Here is an 18,366-nt window from a genome sequence, read left to right on the forward strand (position 1 = left end):
AATCAACGGTACCACTTTTAACATACAAAACATACAGTTTACATTAGTAAAATTTATAAAAATGTTGAGTTCTGTACATTGAATCATTTTAATTCAATGGGTTATGTATGACACCAGTCAATCTTTCACCTGCACGTGCCAAACGAACTACGTCACGGTTGGTTGGAATACATGATGGTCTCGTTGAAGGATGCGGGAAAACAATGGCTATTAAAATGGGAGACAATAAAATATACAAATGTTGAAGTGAATCTGTAAAAGAGAGGGTACAAGTTACCTGAGTATAAGTACTGATACGACACTGGTTTGTGGAGGTAACCTTCTCTTCTGTAACGTCAGGAAATGATCATAGCCATGTGACGGTTCGAGTTATTAACCCTTTAGCTCCATAGCAAAGCACTTCAGGAATTCACGTGTTCGATCTCGAGCTCAGGAGATGCAAAATTTGAAAGAAAAACACAAAAACTAGTCCCCAACAAGAGCTCATCTCACAACCATGAAATAATACCCCAGACCGGCCTTGTTTGACAGATGGGTAATTTGAGTTGTTATAATGTGCCTTGCTGACTATTAATAGCGGGTTAAGATTTCAGACCCGTTGGTAAAGAACTGGATACTTTATAAATTGTTTTAGAATATACTACTTTGGCATAATTATTCGTGTCAAATTTAATGGATTTCTCACGTCCTAAATACCAATTGGTAGAGATGTAAGACAGGACTGTTCATTGTCTGCCCTGTTGTACATTCTGTCAATGGAACCGTTCCACGCCAACTTACTAGATCATAGACGTATAGATGGTACACCCATTACAAATAATGACTCTTGCCTTCTCTTTCAACATATGGACAATATTGCATTGACTGTCAATGATCTTAGTGCATTGGGGTTTATACGAGAGGTGTTTGAACATTATTATAGAGCATTGGGATCAAAGGTTAATTTGGTCAAATCCAAGGAATCGTGGTAAAGTACCTTTAGCAGTCATGGTTCAACCGAGGTGGCTGGTTTCTCAATTTCAAACAACCCGTTAACAGTGTTCGGTATTATTCTAAGTAACAATGAGAAAAGCACGATTGAATAAAATTCGAATAAGTGTTTGAAATAACTTATACAGATCATCAATAGTTCGTTATATAGAACATTATGTTTTAAAGATAATGTAATAATCATTAATTCGTTAACAGTTTCAATTCTGTGGTATGTCCTGACCGTTATACGTATGTCTGAGTGTGTCTTTCTAATAGCAAAACCACATTGGGCTATCTGCTGAGCGTATGTCTGATAAATACATACAAAAGCTTAAAACAATAACATTACGATTGTATTAACACAATGGTATTCATTCGATTCCTTATGATAATTTAATAAAGCGTGTGGCTAAAAGTGTGTTGGATCTAAACAATGTCAAGGTTAAGTGACAAGTATTGCGACATAAATACATAATTAATTATCTAAATACAGACAAATAGTTATTAATAAAATATTACCTAAATGTATATATCATCACCTAAAACTAGATTGAATTGTTTTTAAATGTCATATCTAGCTTAAATATATACATATCAAAATGCCGTTGTTTTATAAACAGTTATCGTTAGATTGTTCAGCTATTTGTTAACGAATTATGAAAGAACTGTTATTTGTAATTCCTCACATGAAAACAATCGACGGTAATTACTTTTATAATGAACTGTTGATTAGGAGTGACATTACGTGTATTAAATATTTATGTTATGACATAATTCCGTGTTGTTGTTGTTGTTTTTTACGTTTTCTATATTAAGTAATTGTTTGCTGAATTTTTCCTACTTTGACATCAACAACGATTAATGGCTTTGCACATACTTTCAACCATTGCGGGGTGCCGTAACTTAATGTTGGAGAGACGCAACTGAGAATTATACATATTCAGTGGAATAAGGTTCGGGGTTTCAACATGCACAAGTTATGTCCACCGTAACAATAAGTTATTTGATGTTGCTAATATCTCTGTTAGAGTTATTCATAAATCCCTCCAAAATCAACTGAGTAATCATAAAGTGAAAAATGACTGAGTCCCTCTTTTCAACTCTGTCGCTGCTCACAGTTGCGATACATGTGACGAAATTTATATTCAAAGTATAAATAAAATATAATACTGATATAAATTAACTTACTCTATAAATCTGTAATGACTAATATCAAGTTCATAGCTAAGAATATAATCGGCCTGACATGGCCAAGCGCGTAAGGCGTGCGACTCGTAATCCGAGGGTCGCGGGTTCGCGCCCGCGTAGCGCCCCTCCAGCCGTGGGGCGTTATAATGTTACGGTCAATCCCACTATTCGTTGGTAAAAGAGTAGTCCAAGAGTTGGCGGTGGGTGGTGAGGACTAGCTGCCTTCCCTCTAGTCTTACACTGCTAAATTAGGGACGGCTAGCGCAAATAGCCCTCGAATAGCTTTGTGTGAAATTCCAAAACAACCAACCAACCAAAGAATATAATTGATAATGACGTCTGTTGTCTTTGAGGTAAATTTAGTGAAACAAACGAACTTGCTTTGAAAATAAAGATTCAAGACTTCTTTGGAATTACGTCGAGCGTTTGTTAGAATTTCTTACGAAGAGTCCTGTTTGTATTACACAATTCAAATTAACCATGGTATCTGAATGTTTCGACACAGAAAAATCGCTACACCCAATTGTGTTTTATACCATTTCACTGGTCAAATGTGTGGTGTTCACATCCAGAAATTTAATCAGAAATGATAGAGCTAACCCTAACCTGCTTGCCTATTATAGAGCTAAACGTTAGAATAACATTTATTTTGATTGGTTGAGATTTGAATAAAAGGATCAAACATAGTGTGGCTGAACAGCAAGGAGATAAGTTACACATTAAATTACCTTAATTCAAATCAAATTCATATTTTATATTGTGATGTTTCTGTAATATGAAAAGTTGTTTGTTTGTGAGTTGACATATATATATATATATATTTAGTTTCTCTCTTCTCTTGGCTGAGTATAATAAAAAAAAAACTTGTCTGATATCTAAGAGTTCGCAAGTTTGAATCCAAGCAGAAAAAGTATAAATAAAAATTACGTAGAATATCACAATTGATCATTACCAGTGTGAAACAAAAGATAATGTTACTATATTTTACTACTAACATATTTTTATGTTTGTTACTACTAACAAATTACAAAAGGTTCAGATCTGCGCGGTACTACGAAATATTCCCCGTACTTTGAGCAGTGTGTTAGTTATAAGGGTGATGGTCATTCCGTAAGTGTATTTGGCTGATGATAGAATGCTGTTGTCTGGCTGCCTCTCCAACTATTAGTAGTTAAAAATTAGGTTGGCGGCTGATATCCATAGTAGCTTTGCCATAAATACAAAAGATGAACAAATCAAGAGTGTTAATGGTTACCACAAGCTCACGTGCAGATAAATAGAACATATAAATGAGTGTATGATCAAAAATCATACCGACGTGTTCTGTATCACTTGCTTTACACTCGCGTAAGACATACGTGGGGAGAAGTTAGAATCGCTAGAAAATCCATTTCATTGAAAGATTTAGTTTGAGACGACATATCAGTAAAAATTATATAATTTTACTCTGAAAAAACAAAATATTAATCCGTGTAAAATAATGAATTAAGTACACTGTAACAGTTACATTATATTCGTAACACAAACAACATGTTGAAAAAAATGAACTTTAACTACACTAATTAATGTGATGGAAACAAGAAAATACTAATTAAGGTTGCACTCGTGGAACAATGAAATGTCGTTAAAACTATGAATATCGGATAGATGTTTATATTTATAAAATTATTGAAACGTAACACATACCCTGTTATATTTCAGGAGCTTGATAACAAGGTTCATTTTCGTACGATCTGCTAATGAGCCAAGTCGGTTCCGCATGACGGACTGAGTACACTGCAAAAGCTTGAAGTAGAGGCGTGTAGGAATGTCTGTGGGTTAGTACCGTGACAATGTTTCGCGCTACGTTTCATTTTCTTCTTTTTGTTGGTCAGGGTTTCTCATTGTCGTAATGAACAGGGAAACAAATAGCATATATGTTAGTAGCCTAACCTTTTAATATACAAGTACTGGAATCCAGTTTTTACTCCGCACCCTTGTAATATTGTATTATTGTATTCCATGAGCGACAATTTACTTCCTGCCTCATTCCTCCACGAAAAGAAAACACACAGAAATCTCTGTCTTACAGCTGTGGAAGTGGTAGATTGTTTGTTTTGAATTTCGCGCAAAGCTACACGAGGGCTATCTGCGCTAGCCGTCCCTAATTTAGCAGTGTAAGACAAGAGGAAAGGCAGCTACTCATCACCATCCAACTCTTGGAATACTCTTTTACCAAATAATAGTTGGATTGACCGTCACATTATTACGTCTCCACGGCTGAAAGGGCGAGCATGTTTAGTGCGACGGGGATTCGAACCCGCGATCCTTGGATTACGAGTCGAACGCTTTAACCCACCTGGTCATGCTGGGCCGGGTGTGGAAGAGGTTACTTGTTTGTGTGTGTGCGTGTTGCTGATAACTTGAAATATGTTTCTGTCTTTAGAAGTACCTTCGTCCAGTGCAAATTGCAAGCTTGAAAAATATGTTTACTACTTCGTACTTACGCCTCGGGTTAGCCGTGTGATACAGCCCTGAATTTTGGAACTGCTGAACCCGTATGATGGCCATAAAATACTACCGGCACTTTCAACTGTGGTTGCTTTATAAAATTGGTATTAAATTCTTTAGTGTTTATGACAGGATGCTGTTGACTGGCCACCTTCCCTCTTCACAAAAGTTCAAAATTAGAGACGGCGATAAATAGCGTTAGTAGGTTACTGCAAATTGTACCTTATGCCCCCGTGTGTGCGTTTTGGTATTTCTCCGAATTGTTGAAACAGGTGATAGTGTGACAAATACTGTGTGTGTACCATAGGAACTACTTTTAATCTCCTACACCAACTGTGAACTGAAGACATTTCTAAAACGTGTGGCAATGGATTTGTTTTTTAATTCAAAACTTATGCACAGCGAGATAACATTTGACAGGAAAATACGTCACCCCATCAATTATTGAAGTAAATCAGCCTTCCAAGAAAACCTCTCTGTGTTCGTGTTTAATTGTAAAAGTTTTCCATCATAAGTTGTTATGAGCTGGTCGTGGTCTAGTTCTTAGCGTGTCAGGCTACATACTGAAAGGTCCAAGGTTCAATATGTTATGCAACTGATGATCACGTTATAAGAGTTGTACAAAGCCCTTGTGACGGCAGACCTGGTTGCCTACCTTGTGGTCAGTAGTTTAGAATCAAGGGTGGCTATACCAGATACCTAAGGGTGTTTGACCTTACCGTTTAGCTCATGTCCATATAAGAGACATTCAGGTTGAAACTTCCAATTCCAAATTGTCATGTGTAAAACAAAGAGGATAATATTTGTTGTAGAATATATAATTTTCTGTAGATTTAACGGATATTTACCAATATTCGCGAGCTTAACGAGTTTATGCAACTGTTGCAGTAACGTCGCAAATCTCATAATATTACATTGGATATGAACACCTCCGTCTCATACTTCTCACAAAATATGTTTTTAAACAGCTTGAAGAGTGGGGGCACTGGTTCAGCCAATTCCAGTTAAAAGTTTCCCGAAGGGAGACGAGAGCCACCTAGAAAGGTTAACTGTTTTAACCACTCGCTCCACTGTGTAGCAGTGTGTTGTCTGTCGGTCAGTCAGTGGACACTAAAATAACGTCACAGAAGAGACGCTTAACGTTGCAATTTGTACTGTCGTGACGTCAATAAAACGTGCGTATGCATGCCGTGAATCACGAGAAGAATTATGTACTCTGTAGGTTACAATACGGGATGACATATGAACTTCAACAGCAAGAAATAAAAATATTTGTTACTCTTAATTTTGGTTTTATTTACTCTTGAAACAAAACACTTTCAAGGATCTTGTGGAAGTACATTTAGTATTTCGTTGTATGTCTACAATAGTAGAATAGTTGTCCATCTGTGGAGCTATCTGTGTTTTAACAATACCATAACTTCTGCAAGATACTTGAAACTGCCAAAATACAAATAACAATACGAAGAGGCCTAAGCTCGAATGTGATTAAACGCGTTACATTTCACAAAACTAGAGTCCATAAGGGAGTTACAAATACAGCCCAAAGAAAGTGGATACATAATATATTAGAACATCCAAACATATTTATGTAACTGAAATGTTATCACGCAATAAACTCTTCAATAATGTAAATTTTAATATAATTCTGTTCTATATAAAGTAACCTATAACATTTTCTTCACTGTTACTCCCAGAGAAGTTTCCGTTTCTGACATCAGCATGTACAAACTATAAAATTTAAGGGCTTTTATATTTCAGGTTTATACTATCCTGAATCACTTGGACTATTCATACTTCATCTTACCACTTCATTAAGTGCTTCTGGTGTTATATGTATTTTCACAGGTTTAAAAATAATAATATTTTTTTGAATTTCACGCAAAGCTACACGAATGCTGTCTGCGCTAGCCGTCCCTAATTTAGCAGTGAAAGACCAGAGAGAAAAGGCAGCTACTCATCACCACTCACCGCCAACTCTTGGGCTACTCTGTTACCAACGAATAGTGGGATTGACCGTCACATTATAACGCCCCCACGACTGAAAGGGCGAGCATGTTTGGCGTGACAGGGATGCGAACCCGCGACCCTCAGATTACGAGTCGCACGCCTTAATAGAAAGTTGGATATATTAAGACCTTTTAAATGTTTGTCAATATGTTGTTACCTGTTAGTCTGTTTCTTGTTGTTCTTTACGATTGCTATTTTTTTAGCCACGACATAACAGCTCATGGAATGGCTCTGAGCTTTTTGTTGTTATTTTACAAGTACAAACTTTTAGCTTGTAACTCCTTCGTCTTCTGATAGATTTAATATCTAATTACGGTTTTGGACTCAGAATGTCAAACCCTTTCGACTGATATATTTGACCGTGCCCAGCGTCTCACAGATTAAGTTATTGTAATCTTGCCTAAAAGGATTTCAGTTTGAGGGTAGGCCGATAAATATCCCAATAAGTAGAAAAAAATTGAATCGGAACGCGCGTTTCACGCTTTGTATTGCTGGCGCGCAAAAATATAGCCAATAGAGAGAAAGTGGGAACAAGGTCTTATAAATTACTCTTATCCCGCCTGAAAGAATTTCAAGTGCTGCAGCTAATGAGAATTCCCTCTTGTTTTTATGTTGAAACAAAATCTGGATTAGCGTTTTTACTAATTTCCTTCTATAAAAAGTTGTAATTGTACTTCTGATTGTTTGTTAAGAATTAAGCACAAAGCTACACAATGTGCTATCTACCACAGGTATCGAAACCCAGTTTCTAGTGGCGTCAATCCGCAGACATAGCACGGTGCCACAGGAGGGCAAATTTACTATATCAACCATGAATTGTCAAAACAAGAATTAAAAAGCATTGCTAACTGCTATAGGAGATTATTACAGAAACGAATGCTGTTGATCGATCTAATGAAGACGTTTTATCTAACTATGGGTACATAAACACTTATTTCTATGCTTAGACTTAGAGGGACTCACCAACTTTCCTTCTTCGCGAAAGGCAACACACCTTCTCGTGGCTTACATGCGCGACTTCAGTTATATTCGCCAGTCGTGCATCACCAGTCTACTAAACCAAAACACGCGACAGCCTAGAAATAAAAGACATGTGAGACCAACAGCTGACGGTCAGTGATCAGCACCCTAATGTTTGAAGATATGTGTATGCGCGCAGTGTTTCACCTGGCGAGGTGAACATCTATTCGCTTAGTCTTGTATGTAGCGCCACGCGACAAAGAACTGAGTGAAACCCCACTCATGCAACCCAGCTGTCGACTACCCATTCGAGCATTACTGGATACCCTGATTACATATAGTCCCTCACCCGCCTTCACCGGGCGGAAACGGTGCCACGAGCCCTGCACGTGGCCCGATTGCATTCAGTCATCTTTGTGTACATATAGATGCCAGAACCCGAATACATTACAATAGTTCGACCTTTAGGGCTTCTGTTGTTGCGTCCTAACACCAGATGTAGACACAGCTCAATCTTACATGTGAACAGATGGACCAAACAAAGAATTGTTTAACAAGCAAAGAAAAGATCGATTTTTTTTTTTTTGCATGTATGATCCTTGTCCTCCTGATGTGCCAAGCACCTGCATACAGCACGTGAGACAAAAGATCAACTGGAATTTTGATCAACTAACGAACGAGCTAGTCGCTATTTGAAAATACACAAGCATTCCACACACGAAAAATTAGTCCTAACAAACGCATTAACACCACTTTACTGACAAATCAGACTAAAATTAAGTTCAAAACACAAACGGTTAAAACCAATGGTTGAAAATGTGTTACACCTTTCATTTGTGTCGAAATGTATGTTGGATTTTAAAAGATTAGTTTTAACTACTAACTGGTACACGGAGAACATAAACTGATTCTATTTGACAGCACTCCGAGTCCCCAGTTGGTGCCTTGAAAAATCACAATAGAAAACAATAACGGATATTACATTGAAACCTCGAAAATTCCGAATCTTATAAGCACCTAGCAACGCCTCTGTATGTGCCAGTAAAAATTGTATTAATGTTATTTATTGAGATATTTAATTCGTTCTTTATACTTAAAATAAAAATGTGTTTTGTTAGTTGTAATATAAACATATTAGCTTATACCGAATACCAAACTCTATATCACGACAATCTGAAAACTTTAATTACAAGAAAACTAGATTTTAAGGCAAGGTGACATTCAACTATGATTTTTTTTAACATCATCTTCATAAAATTGTCAAATCAAGTTGCTGAATTATGCCACTGTTCAGTAAATCGATATGGCGTGTAAATAGAAAGTTTATTTTTTATTAGAATTATAACTGAATGATTTCGTTTTCATGAAATGATTAAAATAAATAAAATAAAGACACTGTTTAATATTTCTTCCATTAATTCCATGTTTTCTTTCTCAATGAATATTTTCTAAACAAAAGGATTTTATCATATTCATGTATAAGTGACGATAATTTGTTGGTTAATTTATCTTATAATTTTCACGCGAAGCTACAAGAGCGCTACCTGTATATAACTTTGACTAATTTTGAACTGACAGGCTACAGGAAAGACAGTTAGTTACATCACTCACCACCAACAACTCTTGAGCTACTCTTGTTTGACTGTCACTCTTATATCTTGCCCACGGCAACAAAGTGCAAGGCGTTATTTCGTTTAGTAGTAACTGGACTACGACGAAGTTCCTCAGTTCCGTAGTCTAGCACACTAACCACTGAGCCATGCATAACTCTAGGAGTTATAGCACGGAATATTGCTTTACAGTAGGAGTATGCATCCATCATTAAACATTAACTGTTCATAGCAACTATTAATGCTGATGACCGTTCTAGAAAGTTGATTGAAACCTTTCCCTTTTGCCAATGCTCAGATGTAATTCATGTAAAAACAAACAGATACGAATTATCAACAGTTACACAGCAGATCTTCAAGAATGTTGGTCACCCACAAGATCGGTGCTATACCGAAACCAAGAAGACGTTTAATGTTTGTTTTGTTTTTTTTTAATTTCACGCAAAGCTACACGAGGGTTATCTGCGCTAGCCGTCCCCAATTTAGCAGTGTAATCCTAGAGGGAATGTAGCTAGTCATCACCACCCACTGCCAAATCTTAGGCTACTCTTTTACTAAAAAATAGTGTGATTGACGGTAACATTATAATGCTCCACAGCTGAAAGGGCAAGCATACTTAGTGAGATGGGGATTCGAACCCGCGACCCTCAGATTAAAAGTCAAGCGCCCTAACCATGTGGCCATGCCGGACCTGAAGTTTAGTACAGCTCAACATGACACTTTGTTTCAGCAACAGGACGTGAACCATAAACCTTCGAATTTGCAATGTAATCAAACCACCACTTAGCACTCCTAGTCTCGGAAGTGATAATAAGCAGAAGGAACTTTCAAAACTAGAACGATATTTTCTGTACTATATTTAGTTTATAACGTGAACAAAAAAGGCCTAAAACAACTAAGTGCAACATTTTAAATCTTAAACCTGATCCCAACATTTTCTTTTCTTTTGTTTTAGATTGTGTTTTTGAGAACGATGGGTAATTTCGTAAATTCTGCCGATACCTACGGAACTCAGAGCCTGACCGGTTTTGCTTTGAGTGGAGATCCGCTTATCTTCTTTTGGAGACCGATATCGAGTTCCGTTATTTTTCATATTTCTTGTTATTTAAATTTGAATAGCGCAGAAAGGTGTACCTTTAACTTGCAAAAAACGTGATAATTCATATTTTGTGGTTTCAGGTCCTGGCAAAGGTGAATACCAGGATTTCTGTAAGGAAACTTTCATCACTGGACAAGGTAGAGGAAAGTTGAAATATTTGATTACCTCTTTAATAATATTTAGAAATATTTCTTGCTATGCACGTAGCCTTGTCTCCAGTGGCGAGTTTAGATATGGTCTAGAGGGAATTCAGCCCCAAGGCCCATAGTCTTAATAGGGCCCATTGATAATGTTAGTCTAGATAGAATTACATGGGATTTAGGGCCCAGAAATATGATTAGTTCCTGACCCAACACAACCTTAAATCCACCACTTCTTATCTCTCCCTCTTCACGTTTTCTAAGAATAAGATCAGACGATGAACTTTGTTCTAGTGTCTTGACTCGCGATTGACTACACTATAAAATGTTACAGCTTTCAATAGTCTTTGTTTTTTATAACTAGGACGGATTTGTTGAGAATTATGGTTTCTTATTTCATACAGATGCGAAAAATTATGAATTATTTCTAATTATGACGCAAAACATACGCGACAAAGATTTTGATTTTTCGAATGAAAAGGCAGTAAGTATTCCTTGTTTGAAATTAAGAAAAAAAGCTAATGAAATATCTGTGCTCTACCACCAGTAAAACAATCGTAAGTCTGAGCTTGATTAACTTCTTTTCAACACTACCCTCTCCTCAGTGACAAAGGAGTGAGTCTGCGTTCTCAAAACGCTAGAAACCGGGTTTCGATACCACTGGTCTTCAGCTCGATTCATGGACTCCATGCCATCAGTCTTTCACCGCCTTCACAATATAACTGATGTTTTACACTAATATAAAGGTAATAAGAAAGATTCATGGACCACAAGGAAAGGGGAGTTTTTTTGGGTCTGTTTGTTTGTTTGTTTTTTATTTTCGTGCAAAGCTACTCGAGGGCTATTTGCGCTAGCCGTTCCTAATTTTGCAGTGTAAGACTAGAGGGAAGGCAGCTAGTCATCACCACCCACCGCCAACTCTTGGGCTACTCTTTTACCAACGAATAGTGGGATTGACCGTCACATTAGAACGCCCCCACGGTTGAAAAGGCAAACATGTTTGGTGCGACGGGGAGTTATTTTGGTCAAGAACAGCTTCTAAAATCTACAAATGCTGAGCAATTGCAAGGAAAAAAGTATGTGAAACAGCGACGATATGAAACTGTTAATATTTATACAAACATGTTTCGGTTTGTGCGTTTCTTTATGCAGTTATGATAATTTTGCTATCAATTTTATCTTATCAACTTAGATAAGATAAGCATCCAAGAGACATAAGAGAAAAAAAACAGGTATATTATGTGAATACTTGTTCCAGTGCAACAGTAATTTCCAGCTTAATTATAATGTCACGTTCACTAAAAAGTTCCCATCAAGCCAGTATACGACTAATTTTGTATTCTGGTAATTTTTTAGTCTTGTTTGGTCACTAAAAACACAAGCCACATTCAAGAACTGCCCGGAAAAAAAAAAAAAAAGATATTTTAATATCCTGATTAAATAATAATACCTTTAACTGATATGCCACCTATTGTTGTCTCTCAGATGTTTATGTACCAACTATACAGTTGGTATTACTTCAGTACCATTACTCTGATTGTTGTATAAGATTATTTCAGGAAACTGTTTAAATTCTGGTTTTAACACTGGACAAGCTACGTGTTTAAAGATCTCTTAAGATTAAGAAAAACAAGACCCGTGCAGTGTGTTCTAAGAATGTTCGTCACTTCGAAAAGGTCATCAAGGAAATATTATAAGATTGTAAGTATTGTTAAAATTAACTATGTATCAAGTCATCAGGTAAAGGCTAATGCCAAGGTACATAAAGTCGCAGTTTTAAACAGTTTTATCATGATTTACGTCTGAACAGGGGTTATTGACAAATAACCCATGAGTTCGCTTACAAAATAAGAAAAGTAAAGGATCAGATGTATGGTTTCAACTTTAAAGAGACACGCTTTTTCTCATTGTAAATTACAAATGGGCTTATTTATGTGTTTTCAAGTACAAGTAACCACAATGAGCTATCTACCCTGAGTCCGTCACAAAGAACGCATCACGAATTTTGGTGTTACAAATTCTCAAGATTACCTGAGATATCGGACGAAAAGGCAGCAAATCAAAGCTAATGGAAACAGTGTGTGTCTGCGTTTCCGAAAGACAGATAAACAAAGACAAACAATATATCTGATGTTTAGTTAACTGAACAAACGAAAAGTATTTTCAAGAAATTTACTTTGCTGGCTATTTAGAAAATACAACACCATATATTTTAATAGATAGCCTCTTGTGTATGGCTTTGCGTTACATAAATAAATTATTTCTACAGTTTCACACATAAAAAGCGGGCAAGTCAGTCATACAGCAGTGTATTAAAATCTTTCTGGTTTAAAAGAAAAACAAACGAATGTAATTATTTCTGAGTTGTCTGTTACCAGCTCAAGACAAGCGGGTGATAAAACTGACTTCATTCTCGGACAACTTTGATATTAAAACAATATTTTACAGCTTATAATTAGAGAAGAAAATATATCGCTAAACTGGTTTAATATAGTTTTCAGATTTCATCATATTCAACCGAATTATCATTTATTATTCATCTTCAGCTCGTCCAACTATTACAAAATGCTCATTAATTAATTATAATTATAGGAGGATAACTGTTAAAGCAAATTGTACTATACTTGAATGTTTCATTCACATTCATGATACAATAATATTTCATGAGATTCATATCAAGAGGCAATCATAAGATACAAATAATATTAAATCCTGATCACAGCTGGTTTTGGTGAGTCAAAAAGAGCTATATGGCCTCGCAAATAAATCAGTAATATTGAATATTTGGAAGGATCAACATTAACGCACTTTGAAGTTTAAATATGTTAGTTCAAGTTATAAGCATGTAATTAAAACTTCCAAACTGACCAGATATAAATTAAATCGATAAAAATATATATGTTTGCAAAAACATAATAATCAGCCAAGTTGAAGAGAGATAATAAAACCTTTCAAGTTGACCAAACAAAATAAACCAACCAATTAATCAGACATAGTAAATCAGCCAAGCAAACCAGACATAATAGAACCACCCAAAGTAACTTGGTATATTAAAATCATCCAAACTGACCAGACTTAGTAAATCAGCCAAACTAACCAGATATAATAAAACCGTCCAAACTAACCAGACATAGTAAATCAGCTAAACTGACCAGGTATAATAAAACCAGCCAAGTCTATCACCAGACATAAATCAGCCAAACTGACCAGATATAATAAAACCATCCAAACCAACCAGACATAGTAAATCAGCTAAATTGACCAGGTATAATAAAACCAGCCAAGTCTACCATCAGACATAAATCAGCCAAATTGACCAGATATAATAAAACCATCCAAACTAATCAGACATAGTAAATCAGCTAAACTGACCAGGTATAATAAAACCAGCCAAGTCTGCCACCAGACATAAATCAGCCAAAATAACCAGATATAATAAAATCATCCAAACTCACCAGATATAATAAAATCATCCAAACTAACCAGACATAGCTAATTACCCCAGCTGACCAGGTATAATAAAGCCAGTCAAACATATCACCAGACATACTAAATCATCTAATATCTAAGATGGACAGATATAATAAAACCAACCAATCCTACCACTAAACATAGTAAATAAGCATGGCTGTGAGGTTAGGGCGCTCGACTCGTAATCTGAGGATCGCGGCTTCGAATCCCTATTACGCCAAAAACTCTCACACTTTCAGGCGTGGCGAGTTACTATATTACTTCCATTCTACTATTCATTATTAAAAGAGTAGCCCAACGTTGTTGATGAGTGGTGATGACTAGTTGCCTTCCCTCTTAGTCTTACACTGCTAAATTAGGGAACGGCTAGTGCAGATGTTCCTCGAGTAGCTTTGCGCGAAATTCTAAAACAGTTCAATGAAAAGGCATAATAAAACTACCCAGTTAACTATACACAAATCATTCAAGTTGACCAACTATAATAAAACTATCTATCCGTAATAAATTATCTAATCTGGCCAAATATAATAAAACTAGCCAAGCTAATCATAGTCCGTCATCGAAATTGGCTAGATATAATAACATTAGCCAAATAGTTAAACATAATAAATCATCCAAGCTGATCAGGTATAATAAAACTACTCAAGCTGACCGTCAAGTTGAACACACATAATAAAAACAGCCAAGCTGACAATATGTATAATAAACTAGAGCAGATAAAACCTGCCAAAGCAATAGTCTGAAGACAAGAAGAAAATAAACTGCAAATTGCTATATAGTAACACTTTTCTGCTTTATTTTTGCAGTTGTATGAAACCTTGGAATTATCAACCATAAGTTAAATACTTTAAATACAGAAATACTGATACTGAAATCCAAACTTCCTCAACTCTGCAGACACGATGGACCAATGATATTGTTAGCAGAAGCTCTCCTCTCGATGCTTGTATCTTGAGCTTGGGAGCTTGAAACTGAAATTTATCCACTTTTAGCTTTCAAAAACCGAGAACATTGATCTTCAAGATTTATAGCTGTTACATTATCCTCCCTTTCCCAGTTACCAATGTAATCTTTTCTCTGTAATATTTATTATTATGAATACAGGTAGTGTAATTTCATTTCTAGGACACAAATGTATTGCTTTAAACACGACAAAGATGCTATAACTTGATCAATTTTAACATGTATTCGTAAAAATTAAAATAATAAATTTGGCAGCTCCTTATTTTTGCTTTTTTCTAACATAACGTTCGTTTAACGTACAAAGAGACAACTTTTGAGTATCTATTCAAACAAAAGTGGACAGCGGTTGTTTCCTTTTCATATTGTCAAAACTTCGAAATTAATAATGTAAGAATGAAAATGTAAAGCAATAGGGAGATTTGAAATGTGTATGAAAGACAAACATTAACGGTAACAAATAACTCACTTCATGGCAATTGTTCAAAAGTATTTGTATCTTTAGAGTTCTTAGTAATGGTAAGCTCAAACCTTTCTTTCACGTGTCAATGACCTGTCATTTATCTCACTAAAATTTCCTGACTTATTTTTGTGTTCGAGAATTGTAGCAAAACCTCAGATATTTTGGAATGACTTGTAATGTTAGTCCGTTTATTTGAATGTGAAAGGAATGACTAAGGATGACAGCCAGATGTCACCGAACTACTCAGAAATGCTTGAGTAATGAAGTGAAAAACTTGTGTCACCAGTGACACGTAACGACTAAGACTTCTTTTGCTCTTCGTCCGATGATGAAATTAACAGATAAAAATTTTAAAAATCTATAAGGTTACATGATCTAAAGCGAAACTTGTTCATCGCAGAGGCCCATAGTAAGTTTAAATTTGTCACTTTTTAATTATATATATATACGTATTCAAGTCTAAAACCTTAACCATGTACTATATTTAAATATCTAACAATGTTCAAAACCAAAAAAACAATACCAATTTTACAAATTAATTATATTATCATGCATTTTCTTTGGTTCACAAAAAACCCTTGATTTTTCCTTTCTGTGCTGCTTGTCCTGGTGGTCAGGGAACTCGACTCGTCATGCTAAGGTCATAAGTTCGAGTTCCGTTACCGAATATTTTCGCCTTTCATCTTAACAGTCAGTCCTAAGCTTCTATGGTAAAAGAATAGCCCAAAAACTGATGGTGAGTTGCATTCACTAGTTGCTTTCCCTCTATTTTGTTTTTTCTCTTCTAAATTATGGACGGCTAGCGCAGATAGCCTTTTTTAACGAACATAATATTTTTAAAATACTACATTTTCCAACCTCAAAACAATATTCGAGAAGTCTATAAAACGGAAGTATAAAATAGCCACTGTGAGCGTGGACTCATCAGTATCTGTTTACTCAGGAGACAAAAAATTTAAAAATGTCATTCAAGCACAACTTAACTTTTTGTTTACACATAACAAAAACAGCATGATTTTCATAAGGGGTTTGCTTTTGTTCATTGTGTATCTTTCTTAAATATGTCTATACGTACACATAATAAGAAATCGATGAAACAAGTCATGTCGAAATAAATTTTCATGCAAGTTTTAAAAATAAACTGGATACTATTTTTAACTGAAGATTATATGTATGTTACTGTCATACATGTATAGATTCCTTTTAATAACTATTTCTGGTTATTATATCATAAAAGGTACACACGTGCACTATTATTTGGAACTTTTAAGCTTAAACAATGTATTGAATTGGTTAGGCGTTATGTCTGTGTGAACAAACTACCAAAGACTTCTGAAGTGAATGTACTTCCCTCAGCTTAAATTAAAGTATTTGTTTTGGCCATAACGTTATTTTACAGTACGGCCTTGGTCTCATCAATACGATGTAGAATCGTATCGTGCCTGCGTATTTAGATGATACTAAGAAACGGGATTCTGGAGTGTTCAGTACGTTTGAGTAACCCATTGACTATAGCAAAGGTACTGCTGTTAACCCACAAGTATATATGGCGTTTAATGGAGGTAATGATATATTGTGGTCCAAAACAGTGTTCGATCGTGCCAACCACCTCCCACCCCAGGCGATGCCGCTAATATATGACTGTATATACACATTATAAATAATATTTTTCAACAATAGATGGCAGAGTAACTGCTATACTTAACATACTTTTTTTTAATCCACAAATTACATTCGGCAATCACTGAATTAAAAATCGTGTGTAAGTGATTGCGTGCATTCCAAAAACTACAACATTGGGGCTGACTTCCTGTAAGAAGCACGTTTTTCAATTACACTTTTCCTTCTACCAGCTTTACCTTAAGTGTATTCTGTTGAAAAATGTTCTGTTGTTGGTCTACCAAAAATCACATGATTTTATTACCTTCGCTGAGAGAAACTGTGGTTTGTCGTTATAAAACAAAATCTCCCTAGCTTAAATAATAACTTTAGTTCTCTTGAGTCAAGGTTGTTTAAGTTCGTTCTTATTAGCTACGTAGGTACATTTTCATATTTATTTTTTGCACGGCAAATTTGCATTTGCTCTAACTATCTACTGAAAATTGAAGTTCAGTACTTATGTTATTATTCATCACGTCTGTGATTCTGTCGTCCTTCACGAACATACGAGCCCGGCACGGCCAGGTGGTTAAGGCATTCGACTTGAATCCCCGTCACACCAAACGTGTTCGCCCTTTCAGCCGTGAGGGTGTTATAATGTGACTATTCGTTGGTAAAAGAATCGCCCAAGAGTTGGTGGTGGATGGTGATGACTAGCTTCCTTCCCACTAGTTTTACACTACTAAATTAGGGCCGACTAGCGCAGATAGCACTCGTGTAGCTTTGCGCGAAATTCAAACCACTAACATACGTAGTTCTCTCCGGTTGACTCTTTAGTCACGTGATTCCCTCCAGAAACATTAAGACTAACTCGCTTGTTTGCCAGTTCTTCTGAATGATAGTAAAAGGTTAAAAAATATTATAATCGGTGTCAACACATAAATAAATAGTATTGTGCTATTAACTCTTACCATAAAAATTTCATTTGTAAGTGACTTAAATAAAGTTCATACTAAATACAGTTCACTCACTTCTCTGATTTCCCATCAAAACGATTGTTGTTGATAAAACATAATACTATAAGTAGCATCTAAACCACCACTCTCACCGTCGTATCCCAGTCAACCTGATTAATATTAGCATTGAGAAAATAGCCTCGTTACCGCTGAATATGACAATTGTAGTGTGGTATAACGTATTCTTCTTCACTTTCGACCATAAGTTTTTAGTATTAGTCAATGTTTTCCATCCCATTAATGTGTTGCTATATAACTGACTATGGTACATACATATATATATATAAGCACACTCAATAAAACATTTTTGTTATTCAAAGTCGCCCACCACAGTCTGAATTTGGAACACATTTTAAAGAAGAAAACGCCTGAATAAATATATATATAT

The 18,366-nt window shown here is 35.7% G+C and overlaps 1 protein-coding gene across 1 annotated transcript in view; it reads right to left on the bottom strand.

Annotated features, from left to right (window-relative positions):
• The window catches only part of LOC143237716 (TNF receptor-associated factor 4-like), a 44,779-nt gene extending 40,914 nt beyond the window's left edge, over positions 1-3,865 (bottom strand). The window contains exon 1 of the mRNA XM_076477247.1: positions 3,847-3,865. The gene's annotated coding sequence lies outside the window, so the exon portion shown is untranslated. The remainder of the gene's footprint in view (positions 1-3,846) is intronic.
• Between the last annotated feature and the right edge of the window lie 14,501 nt (positions 3,866-18,366).

This window comes from Tachypleus tridentatus, chromosome 13, assembly GCF_004210375.1.
Source record: "Tachypleus tridentatus isolate NWPU-2018 chromosome 13, ASM421037v1, whole genome shotgun sequence".
NCBI lineage: Eukaryota > Metazoa > Arthropoda > Merostomata > Xiphosura > Limulidae > Tachypleus > Tachypleus tridentatus.